This window comes from Triticum urartu, chromosome 3A (assembly GCF_056163025.1).
Source record: "Triticum urartu cultivar PI428250 chromosome 3A, HENAU_Tu73, whole genome shotgun sequence".
Taxonomy (NCBI): domain Eukaryota; kingdom Viridiplantae; phylum Streptophyta; class Magnoliopsida; order Poales; family Poaceae; genus Triticum; species Triticum urartu.
Genome location: NC_141875.1, coordinates 747,552,676 through 747,567,704, shown reverse-complemented (window position 1 = coordinate 747,567,704; position 15,029 = coordinate 747,552,676). Strand labels below are relative to the sequence as shown.

Below are 15,029 nucleotides of genomic sequence, written 5' to 3'. Positions count from 1 at the left end.
CCACTGCTTGAATGCATCATAAATTCTGAAAGCTAAGGTATGATTTTATAACAAAGATACAATAAATTGAAACACCATTATTATCCCTTTTGTTCTCAGGAGTTCAAACATAATTCCTCACTGAGTTTGGTTCCAGGTACTTTAATAAGTTTGCAATTTTCCATAGGAATCGTTTTAAAACACCTATGTAGTTCCACTCCTAAAACATAGGAAGAGCTTCAAACGTTCCTTTCATATGAAAGTTAAAACATGACCAAGCTTTCACTTCTATCAATGTGACTTTATCATTGCAAAAAAAATTGTTAACATATACAATAATAATGCAAAATATTTTACACTTACGTTCGTAGATGACCACCTTGCTTCATTTAGAAAACCATATGACCTACTATTCCATTGATGCGAAGCTTGTTATAAGACAATACATTAATATACTCAATTAGCAAACCATGTCTTTAGTTCCTCTTCCTGTATTCCAGGAGAGAGAGTTTCCACAAAGTATATTTTCCTTTGTGCAAAGAACCGAATAGCAAGAGTGACATTATAATATTCCAATGAGACAAATTTCCTCACAAATAAATAAAAACACTTACAAACAATGGGCTTGCGGTTGTTTGGTATGATAATAAGTTCCCAAATTATATAATTCCTCATTGAGCTTATTTCTTCCTGCATTTCTTCCACCCATAGTTCACAATGATGAAAGATTCAAGCCTTCTTAGGAGTCTTCCTCTAATATAGCGACTTTCCCCAAAAATCACATAACAATTATCCAGAGATTACATTCCAAGTTAATTCCTCCCACTTATCCTAAGCATGTCATAATAACATATTGTACTTATCCCACTTATCCTAAGCATGTCAGAAAAAATGTCAACAGAGTACTATCTGACGGGGTATATTATATATTCTAATTAATAAGAACATATTGTACTTGCCTTGTATGCTCTGCTATGTACTTACAATGGATTTGATTGCTGTGAAAAAGATGTAGCCACAGTTAAGCCTACTCATCTAGCCATGCATCCATCTTATTCTTACTTACTGTTTCTGTATGCCAACAGGCACAGCAGGGGGTATTGTACTCGTAGTCGTATCTGAATTGGTGTTGGTCACCCCACTATTTGAAGCGAAAACACCTGCAAACCTCAGTGGCTGCTGCATCTGGACCCGGGAGCTGCTGCTGCTGCTGCTGGGATCTTCTTCTTCTTGGTCGTCGCCGTCTCCGGGTCGGCGGCTGTCGCGGCGAGACACCATCCTGTGCTGCACAATGTCGTAGGCGTCGGCGGTTCTGACCTCCTGGGCGAGGGAGCAGGGGCAGCAGCACAGCCACTGGAAGCAGTCCGTCACGTCCGGCTTGCATGGCTAGATGAAGCCGTTACCTATCAACCCATGAATCGTGTATCAGCCAGTTAGTCTTTGGGGTAGGAGTGACACCACGCAGTAAATGCCTTGGTTCTCATATGTTAAGTCTTTTGTTAATCTGGACATATTCGCTTGGTTGTCTATTCGTGGTGTCTATCATACAACAAGGATATAATTGGTTCACTCTTTGTGTACAGGGTGACTTGACACTACAGGCGCGAGAGGAGGTTTCCGCTTTAATGCGGCGCTTTCAGAGGGGAGAAACTATCCCACCGCGAGAGGGCGTCTCATGGTTGAGGCGTCTTGATGACAAGCTACGCGGGATTTACGCAGCTGTTACGTGTAGACGGACTTCGGATGTTGCACTTCCTCCTCCAGCACATCGTCCGCCACGTCCCTCTGTACAGCATTCAGAACCACGACCCTCTGTGCACCGTTCAGAACCACGACCCTCTGTGCACCGTGCAGAACCTCATCCTTCACAGCCAGGGAGATCTTCCTGGCATGAGCCACCTCCTTCACAGCCAGGGAGCTCTTCCTGGCATGAGCCACCTCCTTCACAGCTAGGGAGCGCTTACTGGCATCAGCAGATGAATCTAGGTAACACTACTCACTACATTCTTTTGAACAATGTAGTAATCGTTCTTGCATTCTCAGCAGTCACTGATGCTTACTGGTGGTGCTTCGTTCATGCATTTGTATCAATTTTACTTTACCGCAGGCGGCAACCATTCGCAACCGTTCATGCATTCAGAGCAGTCACCGATCCTTAGTGGTGGTGCTTCGTACTTTGAGGGCGACCGCGAGGATGATGACCAAGCTACAAACATTTATGGCTTCTCGCAGACAGTGTTTCACACTCCACCACCACCACCGACGCAGGAGACACAGACCGTGACAGACGAGGTTAACTATGGTCGTGGTTATCGCGAGCCTCGTCCACCGCCTCAGCGCTTATCGCCTTCCGGTCCTCGCCCGAGGAAGACCCAGACTCGTCGTCGTCCCCCGCAGTGATATGCTTATCTATCTATGTATGACTCATTATCTATGTTAGTTTCAGACTATTCGCAGCTGTGTGTCAGTATTTATGTATGAGACATGCTTCATGTATGTGTTACTATCGCACTTGCTTCTATGTGATCAGAAGACATATATTGTTTTATGTATGCGAGAGACATATTACTATTAATTCGCATTCTTATTTCAGTTACATTTCCAAATAGACTACAACCGATAATTAAGATACAAGTACATCTGAATTAAACAGTGCGGCTGAACTTGTGCAATACATCGTACATACTACAAAATGAAATTCAGATAGAACATAATGCCCTACAATAATACAATACAAACTAATAATGCAAATACATCTGAATAAAACGGTACAACTGGAATACATCTTACATACTACATGAAGTCATCATCGTCATCCTCCGTTGATGCAGCCCTCTTGCCCTTCGACGATGCGCTCCTCTTGCCCTTCGTCGATGCAGAACTCTTGCCCTTGGTCGATACAGAACTCTTGCCCTTCGCGGATGCAGAACTCTTTCCTTTGGACGATGCAGAACTCTTGCCCTTCGATGATGCAGAACCCGGAAGCGGCGGCATGAAGATATCATCGTTGTCCTCGCTCTCCTCAGTCCATAAAGATGGATGCTTTTCTGCAGTCCTTCTGAAAGTTTCACTCTTCGGCTCCACCACCTTCTTCCACCTTTCATGCAACCTAAGAAGTTCTTGACGTACCTCCTCATAGGTCCTTTCAGGCCACCCAGACCTACATAATTGGTGAGCCAACTCATTCATTATGGTGTCACTACCGGTGAGTTCGTCCCATGGTACTATCCTATTGTCCATCCTGAAATCGGTAGCTAGACTCAGCAGAGTGCTGCTCATCTCAGGGTGAAAACTACGATCGAATGGATAATGGGACATCTCGACTACACTACACTAGAATGCTTATCCACCTCCGCCTGAAGCGAGTTTTATAGATACAGAGGAGAAAATGGCGGGAAAGAATAACTGCGGTATGGCGGGAAAGGGTTGGCGGGAAGGGATTGGCGGGCAAATAAGGCAGGAAGGGATTGGCGGGAAAATAAGGCGGGAAGGGATTGGCGGGAAAATAAGGCGGGAACAGATTGGCGGGAAAATAAGGCGGGAAGGGATTGGCGGGGAGGGGTTGGCGAGAAACGGGTGGCGGAAACATATGGCGGGAAGGGGTGGGCGGGAAACGGGTGGTGACAAAATACATTTCAGCATGAGCCATGCAACTTCGGCCTAGGGTTGACCAAAAAGTGACTTTTCGGCCTAGACTAGACCAAAAAGTCTATTTCGGCTTAGAGTTGACCAAAAAGTGCCTTTTCGGCCAGGGGATGGCCGAAAAGTACTACTTCGGCCTAACTGTGGCCGAAAAGTAGTACTTCGACCAAAGAATGGCCGACGGGCTACTAGTTTTGGTTTTTTTGCATTACGTCCTATAGTTTCCGAAATTGCTACAAAAAATAACATAGTTTTGAAAAAAAATCCATAAAGTTCAGGTGCCTGATAGTGAGCCATGGGTACTTTTTTTAAGAGAGAAGTGCATATTTCAACCCTGAACTCTTGCCCTAGTCTATTTTACAACCTTGAACTTTAATACCGTCTAAATTACAAACCCCAAGTCTCAAAACCGGTCAGGATTCAACCCTCCCCTCCCTGTTGACCGGTTTTGACCTGGAGTGACCAGTTTTGACTAGTCAACGGGTCCAATCAGCATGTCACGTCAGAATTGCCATGTTTAGCGCGACAATATATTAAAGCAGCATTCATCACAAATCTGGGGTTCTGCAAGAGCAAATAAGAAATTCATGTCAGCCATATGAACTATTGCTACTACATTTGCCTTTGTGGGAGCAAATTAAGCCTGAAATGAAAGGAAAGAAAGTACATTACCCATGCACAAAAACATCCAGCGCGAATCTTACTCTGCGATAAATCTAGAGGAGTTTCCCCCTTTTTATTTGTTAGATTTAACCGCACTTCCGGATTCTCCAGGAGCAAACAGAAGATGTCCTGATGCCCAAGCATTACACTTAGGTGTAGCGCAGTGTTTCCTTCATTGTCTTGCATGTTCAAAATCCATGATAACGACTGAGTTTGGCAAGCAAGTGCGACTATGTTCCATTTCTTCTTTTCAACAGCGACATGAAGGAAAGTTCTTCCCTTCATATTGCGCACACCAGCAATGTTGGGGCACTTGTCTACAAATTTGACAATGGCTTTGTTCACACCTATGGAAGCAACAATGTGTATAGGGAATAGTCCCTGACCATCTGACTGATACATTGGAGTTGGGTTAGCTTGCAGCACTGGATCAAACGGCATGCCTGAATGCCAAGTACTATGATTCCATGGGAACCAAGGATGGAAGATGACTTGCAGCACAGGATAGAATGGCATGCTTGAATGCCAAAAACCATGAAACCATGTATACCAATGACGGAAGATCCAGAAGTATACACCTCTTGCATGTAGAATTGATGTTGCAAAGTGAAGGGGGGTGCTCCCATTCCGGTCCTTTTGTGCTGTAAGGCCAATGTTCCATTCCAGTAGCATTTCTGTCATGGCTGCCGAACACCAAAAGTAATCACCACTTATTATTTTTCTTTTTTTGCCTCCTTAATTCTAGCAAAAATATATAATCAAACCATTATGAAACTTATTATGGATAATTAGCCACGCCACAGGAAGATGGTATGACGATTTAAACTAGGACTTGATATTTAGCACAGTTCATTTGCCACACACCAAGGATGATATCACAAAAATGATTCAGCTTTTAATCTTAAATCTAACTGCAGACTGAAGAATTATATTTGTATGTAACATAGAAAATTTTAGATAAGTATTACTGAACATTTACTACTTCTATGTCCAAACAGATGTTTTCAGAAGAGCCCTTATGCCAAGATTAAAAGAACTAGCACGTCGTGGATACCCAAAATATTGGTCGATACAATCTTAGTATGTACTGTAAATAGTTACATTAGCCATGTCGCCGTGAAAATTTATCTAGAAAATTCCCATATATCGTTTGGTTAGGATGTGCCCCGCATATTTTCTTCTTTTCAACAAAGGGTGGACTTTATTACTTAAAATGAAGCATGAAGCAGATACAACTAAAAGGAGCACATCCGCCCTATGCATTGTCAGGATGCACACACCCAACATCAATACCTACACACACGCGCGTGCACACACACACACAAAACCTGTCGGCAGATAGCACAGTCATATAAGCCAAAGCTATGCCTAAGCATGGAAAAATAAAATAAAAACTGAAGCAATCAAATCCGCATCAACCATCTGAAGACATCACAAGGACAACGGGATTCTTCAACAGATCTGACCACTAGAAGCCAGAGTCTAGGTTTTCACCATGAAGAACTAGCTCGCACATATTCGAGCAATTCCTTCAACAAGGTAATGACACAAAAACATCGCATTGCAAGGTACAACCAACTCGGCTCAGACCTAGGTTTTCACCCCCATAGCTTGAGACTGGGTACTCGAGGAGCACCACCATCGGAGTCAATCGTGTGTTATCGCCACCACTTTCCTGCGTTCCTAGCAGCGGCATGCTCTGGACTAGAAACCGACCACCGCTGCTGCACAGCTATACACTCTGTGTCAAGTCATCGTCAATAGAATGCATCTCCCCGTCGAAGGCAACCACCGGATCTAGAGAGAGTAACCCTCGCAAAGATCTTTCGGTGGCCAAGGCAATCTATGGCGAGGTTGTCGCCGCATGACGGAGTGGTCATCATGGACCAACACCGACGACGGAGAGCCTCACCACTGACTGCCACCACGCCAATCCTAAGCATCACTGTGCAGTCTGGCCAATTGCGCATGACCCATGGCCGGACCCTCGCACATAGTGGATTTGGCCGCAAACCATGCCACACCCGCCGATCAGTCCAAGTTCATGGTGGAAGTTTTGCGGGAGCCTAGCCGAAGGATCCTAGTCCAAATCGGCGACCTCGGACAAGCCATGCGATTGAAACCCTGGCTGGCAATGCCCATGTACGTGCCCATGGCCGCCGCTGCCAAAGGAGTCGATGCCCCAATGCACACAATTTTTGTTCCTTCAGTTTATTTCTTTACTAGCACATATGCCCATATGCGTTGTAACGGGAGAAAAATTAGTATGCATTTAAAGTTAATGAGAATTATATGTGCAAGAAAAAACCTGTGTGCACGTGAAAAAGGAACATTTTACTTCTCGGTTTCGCCGGGTGTGAAGTAATCAATCCACTATTTTTTTCCATTCATTGATCGAGGGTATTTAAGAGTTTTGTTACGTCATCGTACACTAGAGAAGGTCCACGAATTATTCAATCTACTTTTCCTTTCAATTGAGGAGATTTAAAGGTATGAAGTTTCTAAATATTGTACGAAACATGAACATTTTTTAAATCCTGGACAATTTTTTGAAAATTATGTACAATTTTAGAAAAATGTGAATTTTTTCTTAAACAGGAACATTTTTTAAATTTCACAAACACTTTTTTGAAAAAAACCAACATTTTTTATAAAAACATGAACATTATTTGAATTTGTGAACATTTTTTAGAACGGAAACATACGTTGAAAATTCATAACATTTTTCAAAAATGTGTATCTTTTGAAACAAGAATATTTTCGAATTTGGAGCATTTTTTAAATTGTCATTTGCCTTTTAGAAATCTCGAACAATTTTTTAAAACAATAAATTTTCCAAAAAAATGGGAAACTATTTTCATGTTTCTTTTTTTTAAAATAGCAGCAAAATTTTGAATTTTGAACATTTTCTATAATTTGATTTTTTTAAATTCTAAACTGTTTTTGAGAATTTTGAATTTAGGAAATAAATTCTACATCGCACGTATATGGCGCCATCTCCATTGGTGGCCACCACATGCAACGCGGTGTCCCCTTCAGCGGCGACACCCTCTAGGAGAGAGGGCGAAAGCGACGGTGGACATGAGCATGGAGGCCTTGTATGAGCATGCCGACATGCTGTCAAAATTTGGTATTATTTCATGCATGTCAAGAAACACATCATGTTCAAAGGTGCTGGCACAGATAGGCTGCTAGGGTAAGGCTTTTGTATTTGCCATTTCTGTCATTATCAATCAACATGAACATTTTCCTATATCTGAATTATTTCTTCAAATTTGTCGACAATTTTGGAAATTCAAATTGTGTATGAAAAATTTGTAAACATGAACACTTTTTCCAAAATTATTAATAAGTTCCCAAATATTTCTGTTATACACAAATTGCGAACCACATACTTTTTTTTAAAACTTATCAACATTTTCAAAACACAAACATTTATTAAATTTATGAGAAAATTTGAAAAATGGGAACACTTTTAGAATTTATAAAAAGATATTAGAAAACAATAATCTGTTTTGGTGTTGCAAAAATATTTCAAATTTTAAAACAAGTTTAAAATGAATAATAAATTTCAAAAAGGAAAAAAATTAATGGGACAGGACAAAACGAAAAATTATGATAGAAAAAAAATACGCCTAGGTCTTGCCCAATAGGGCGACAACATCGCTTCCGTTAGGTGCCTGTTGGGCCGGCCAAGCATTCACCAATTTGAATTTTTTTTATCAATTTGAAAAAGGATGTTTATGAATTTGAAAAAATTACAGGATTTTATAAAACTTTTGTAAAAGTTGAAAAGAGTTCCTGGATATGAAAAAAAAATCATGAATTTGAAAACAAAGTTTATGAATTTAATAAAAAGTTCACGAATTTAACAGGTCGCTCGCTTTGGCACCTTCACTCACTAAGCAGCTCCATAGAAGGAACCTATCGTCTTGGCACTCACTAAGCAGCTCCTCCTTTTTCTTCGGTACCCTTGTTACAACGATTCTCTGAGTGGACCGTGGTGGCATAATTCCACCCGCAGGTTTTATGAAGTACCAGGCCACATTTGTTTGCAGGTTTTGTCTATCAAAACCAACATAGTAGTCTGTACTGTTGACTATATTAACTGAAAACAGCAACGGCTTGTTTGGCATCATCATCAAGGGGAGGCTCAGCTCTGGCGGCTCAAACTGGATCAGCTCCTTTGACCTACATGCCGGGCTTTCCTGCCATGCCAAGAAACAACACAACAACAACGTAAATCATCGCTTTTACTGATTTAAATTGACCGCGTAATTAGGAACTCACCTTATTATTAACAATAAAGAGCAGTTTCTTACTCTCTTCCTCAACCATGTAACCAGTGATGTCTCTGCTATCGACACCCTCAGTCACAACACGGCTCCACACAAAGAAATCTTCTACGGCCTCCTCCGTCTCATCAATTATCCAATGTAGTATTTGTCTTTTAGTGGATCGTGGTGCCAGGATTCCTTTCGATGCTCCAACTGCAGGTCTTTTGTCCCGCGCTGCATTCCTGCGGATGATATATACATTGAAAGCAACGTAGAAATCTGTAGTGTTGACTACGTTTACTATGAACTTCATTTCCTTGTTTGGCAAGTGGGGCATGTAGAGCTCAGCGGGATCCAACTTCCATGCAATGTAGTGAGTTTATTTGCAAAACAAACACGACTTCCATGCAATGAGAAAAAAATCTTCGTCAATTCATTTCTCCATGCAATGAGAAACAAACACGACTTCCATGCAGAATAAATAAAGTTGCACAAGTGGGTTTGTGGCGCATCAATCATCACAGAGAGATGGATTCCGTGATCATTTACTACTTAGGCCTCCCCCTTATTTAAGGGAGGGAGGGGGGAGAGAGAGACGTTATGTTGGGTAACGTAGTAATTTTAAAAAATTTCCTACGCACACGCAAGATCATGTGACGCATAGCAACGAGCGGGGGGGGGGGGGGGGGGGGGGGAGTGATCTACATACCTAGTAGATCGACAACGGAAGCGTTTGGTTGATGTAGTCGTACATCTTCACGGCTCGACCGATCAAGCACCGAAACTACGGCACCTCCGAGTTTTAGCACACGTTCAGCTCGATGACGATCTCCGGACTCCGATCCAGCAAAGTGTCGGGGAAGAGTTCCGTCAGCACGACGGCGTGGTGATGATCTTGATGCACTACTACTGCAGGGCTTCGCCTAAGCACCGCTACAATATTATCGAGAACTATGGTGGCAGGGGGCGCCGCACACGGCTAAGGAATAGATCACGTGGATCAACTTGTGTGTCTCTGGGGTGCCCCTGTCTCCGTATATAAAGGACTAAAGGGGGGAGGCTGGCCGGCCAAGGAGGGCGCGCCAGGAGAGTCCTACTCCCTCTGGGAGTAGGATCCCCCCCAATCCTAGTTGGAATAGGATTCGCGGAGGGGGAAAAGAGAGAGAGGGGCCGGTCCCCTCTCCTTGTCCTATTCGGACCAAGGGAGGGGAGGGGCGCGCGGCCCATGAGGGGCTGCCTCTTCTCTTTTCCACTAAGGCCCATCATGGCCCATATAGCTCCCGGGGGGTTCCGGTAACCTCCCGGTACTCCGGTAAAATCCCGATTTCACCCGGAACACTTCCGATATCCAAACATAGGCTTCCAATATATCAATCTTTATGTCTCGACCATTTCGAGACTCCTCGTCATGTCCGTGATCACATCCGGGACTCCGAACAACCTTCGGTACATCAAAATGCATAAACTCATAATACAACTGTCATCGTAACCTTAAGCGTGCGGACCCTACGGGTTCGAGAACAATGTAGACATGACCGAGACACGTCTCTGGTCAATAACCAATAGCGGGACCTGGATGCCCATATTGGCTCCTACATATTCTACGAAGATCTTTATCGGTCAGACCGCATAACAACATACGTCGTTCCCTTTGTCATCGGCATGTTACTTGCCCGAGATTCGATCGTCGGTATTCCAATACCTAGTTCAATCTCGTTGCCGGTAAGTCTCTTTACTCGTTCTGTAATACATCATCCCGCAACTAACTTATTAGTTGCAATGCTTGCAAGGCTTTAAGTGATGTGCATTACCGAGAGGGCCCAGAGATACCTCTCCGACAATCGGAGTGACAAATCCTAATCTCGAAATACGCCAACCCAACATTTACCTTTGGAGACACCTGTAGAGCTCCTTTATAATCACCCAGTTACGTTGTGACGTTTGGTAGCACACAAAGTGTTCCTCCGGCAAACGGGAGTTGCATAATCTCATAGTCATAGGAACATGTATAAGTCATGAAGAAAGCAATAGCAACATACTAAACGATCGGGTGCTAAGCTAATGGAATGGGTCATGTCAATCAGATCATTCTCTTAATGATGTGATCTCGTTAATCAAATAACAACTAATTGTTCATGGTTAGGAAACATAACCATCTTTGATTAACGAGCTAGTCAAGTAGAGGCATACTAGTGACACTTTGTTTGTCTATGTATTCACACGTGTATTATGTTTCCGGTTAATACAATTCTAGCATGAATAATAAACATTTATCATGATTATAAGGAAATAAATAATAACTTTATTATTGCCTCTAGGGCATATTTCCTTCATGTTAGTAGTATGAAATTAAAGTTTAATCAGAAATCACAAGTGGGTCACAACACAACAACGTAAATCTTACTATCTTCACAATGAATGATACTATCAACACAACAACGTATGAATAGTACCATTCATTGCTGCATTGCCTCCATTGCGTGTGGCCGATTGCTTGGCTTTGATCTTCATGACTTCGCGTGACCTTTCCGTGTGGGCTTTCTCGATGGTTGTTTGTGGTGGAGTCGAAGTTGTTTGCTTGAGAAAAAATGATGGCAACGTGCTACCTTGATGATGTTTTCTTTTCAATGGTGTGTGCGCGCAATGTTAGGCCATGTGTACTCAAAATCCACAAAACTAAATCTATGTCAGTACTATATTGAAAAGTTACTATTGCAATATTAGGCCATGTGTACTCAAAATATAGTTCTAAATCATGCAATAGCTATTAAAAAGAACACATTAGTCTGAGTTAGAAAACAGACTGTGATGCCATGCAGGCTAGTTTTTTTTATGGGCTTTGAAGTAGATCACTAGAGCTAAAGAAAGATACAAGTGTTGTTAGTTTGATGATGGTATCAACAAGAAAAACATTGCCTTTTGAAATTTAGGATTTTCTATATAGCTAATTAGAAACATGCATGAAGTAATTATAAGAATTTACGTAATGTTGCAATTCTACAAGTTCAAAGTGAAATTATAGTGAAAATAGCATGTTGGCAACCATATGCCGTTTATTCAATGAAATCCGCAGCACCTGGTAGGATGTAACATCCGAGAAGCACCTATGTTTGTAATAAAATTAAAGCACTAACTTAGTTATCTTTATGCAAAAAATAGTACAAAGTGTCGGTTTTGTCATCATGACAAGAATATTGAACATTTAGTTTTTCTAGTAAAAGTTTGCGTGTTCTGTATGGTCAGTAAACGATGTGCCTTTATCCACCTGTGTTGTGTTGCAAATACCTTTGGGAGCTGGTTGCAAAGCGTTGATTGCAAGAGTAGTATCCTCTTAGGGGTGGGAGTGGTTGACGTATTAGGGATGGATATGTAGAGTTGTTTCCATATTGCTTCTCCTTTTTTTGCTCTCAGTTTTCATTTGAACTAAAATTAATCATGTTTCACCAATTTTTTTGACGAATGATGGACAATTTACCAATTTTTTTTACGAATGATGGATTATTCATTTCAAAATAAAAAAACATGGGAAAAGCAAAGGTGGACTTTCTCGGTTTTTATATAAAACCCAGTAAATAATCATGAATTTCTCCTCAAGAAAAATAGTTAACTAACCTTGTCAATAACAATCGGCAGCTCTTTGCCCTCTTGTTCAGCCATGGAATCACTAAGTTCGCTGTCTTTGACACATTCAGATACAATGCATGTCCACACAAAGTACTTTGATTTTAGAAAGAAAACATTAATATGTACAATACATCATGACATATATTTTAGTGTGATATAGTTGTTGATGGTTTTTTCTTCTTCTGAAAACTTGGTCAAACTTTACATTATTTGATTTTTTTAGAAAACTTATAGGCCTTCTTTGAGTAAATTGCAAAAAACCATCACAATTGGGGACCCTAATTCACAAAACCACCACCATTCGGATTTTTTTTTTCAAAAAACCAACACCATTGGGGTGACAGTTTTCAAAAGACATTGATCTGTCACTAAACACATGTTGACATCATTTCTGACGGATGGGACCCACTGTAAGTGCTGATGTGGCAAAAAAACTTGTCACCGTTAACTTGTCTGTTAAACTAGAAGAAGGGGCCACCCGTCAGCTGCTGCCGGTGGAGGGGGCAGCTGAGGTCAACGGCGAGCAGGGGCCCTCCAGCTCCGGCGACGCCGAAAACCAGGCCGCTGGATCTGGCGGACAGGAGCCGCATCGGGCGAACCTGCGGCCGGTGCGGGAAGCTGATATAGTGACAAAATATCCAGTTCCCATGATTTGTATAAGCATAGGGTAGACAAACCATGTCGGCACGGTTCTGGAATCAAGACATCATTATGCCAACAGGTATGTACACATCATGTTTTTAGATCTCTTTTAAACCGTGGCACCATGAAAAATTCAATATCCATCCGATGCGTGTAATGCAAATTAAGCAGAAGCGCATTAGAGATGCAAATTCCTATTCCGCTAAAACACTTATGGGGTGCTTAATCACTACTTAGCTTATTTCCCCTTTGATTAAATTAATGGATTTTAAACACTTGAAAGAGTATATTCGGTTGTTGACCAAGTTAGTCGACATTGGATCTGTAATTGGGCACAGATTAGACATGTCACAAGATGAATAAAGTTACAAGGTTTCAGACTGGGGGTACCTTGTCTAAGCTCTGGGAATACCCACTTTACAGGAAGCATGAGGAAGAAAAATTAGCAGCACAAAACTGGTGCTTGTTGTGTCACGTGCGGAATTTTGTGGATTGTCATGAAGCTAAATATCCATAAACATGCGACTGTATTAGCCTTCTTAATCGAAAGAGTATGTTTAATCTTTGCATCGAGCCATAGGCATACCAAACCTTCTAACAGTATGCAACAGAAATAATTTTGCTAAATCTGTAAAAACAGGCCACCTACAATATGAAAAACTCTTACATTATTACTATCGGGAGTACTCCTATGTCCTGTCACCAGTTCGATTATTATGATTCCCAAGCTATACACATCATGCTTGACTGACATTTTGCCTTTGTCTATGTATTCTGGAGCGGTGTATCCTCTGCATGAGAATGTATTAATTATAGAACATAGAAAATGAATTGTAACGAAGGTAAAAGAAGCTTTGTTGTTTTGGAAATTGCTTACGGTGATGAAACACGGGTTGTACTTTTGGTTTGTGCATTTTCCTCCATTCTTGATAAGCCAAAATCAGTTATTTTGGCTACCATATTATGATCTATTAGTATGTTTGCCGGCTTCAGATCCATATGAATAATTTGTTTTTCCACATGAAGATACTGCAGACCGTCGCATATTCCCTTTATTATGAAATAGCGAGTGTCCCATTGAAGCCCTCTTAATTCATATGCAGAACAAAAAGGAAGAAGAGCATGAGGTCTTTCAACATTTATTTGTGCACTGTTAGACATAAAAAATGATAGTATAATTGTTTGTCAGTCCCTTATAATCTGTGGCCCTGTTATTGAAGAGTAGAAGTTTAAAAGAGAGAGAAAAGTTTCATATATAGAGTGTACCTGTAATATATTTTTCAAGACTTCCGTTGTTGATGTACTCAAAACAGATTATTCTTTCTCTATTCTCGGCGTAAATGTAATCTCTCGATCCTTCATTTTCGAATACTTTATGTTCTGTGTGAGAACAGAAGCCAAGAAACCGAACTATATTCTTATGGCTGACATTCAGTAAGCTGTTAACCTCGCGACGAAATACATTCTCATCTATTGTATGGTTGTTCTTTATCCTCTTCACAGCAACTTGTCCATTTCGAAGGACACCCTGTTTAAACTTGGATGACATTAGAAATTATCTGAAGATGCAATGCAACAATTTGTTTTGGCAACATAGACACAGCGGTAATATTGAAAAAATTCTGCATCTACCAATGGAACTTTTTTTTTTCCAGTAGTAGTAGTTTTATTTTGTGCTTATATCCAAACAAATAAAAAGTTCGATCAAGCACGCTAGATATTTGGGTTGTTTACACAAAATAAATCCCTAAAAAGTGAAGTTTACCTTGTAAACTTTTCCAAATCCGCCCGTACCAACTAATTGCTCTTGTGAGAAATTTCCGGTGATGATAAGTTGAGATCTGTTGGTTTGATGCTTCCGTCAAATATAGGCTCCAATACGTCGCGTTCCATGATTGCCTCGTCCATCCTAAGTAGAGTACAGAGTGTGCTTAATTCGACATACTTACGTAGTAAACGTAATGCAATTCATCACATCATGAACCATGAGAGACTAAGCATGGATCCAAACTAGGAGTTGCGTACCAAACAACTACGGATCAAACAACCCTACATATTAATTTTACCACTTTACTTTATACTTTGATAATTTGCCACTCCTTACATTGTAAATGATCTACTGCCACTTTTATTTTGCACTTTGATCTTTTACCGCTTGTTCACACAAAAACAATGGTTGCAAAAGATTGACATAATATATAC

At 41.2% G+C, this 15,029-nt stretch overlaps 1 pseudogene; it reads right to left on the bottom strand.

The window, feature by feature from the left end:
- Positions 1 to 13,449: 13,449 nt before the first annotated feature.
- Positions 13,450 to 14,720, bottom strand: LOC147982645 (cysteine-rich receptor-like protein kinase 29; annotated as a pseudogene).
- Between the last annotated feature and the right edge of the window lie 309 nt (positions 14,721 to 15,029).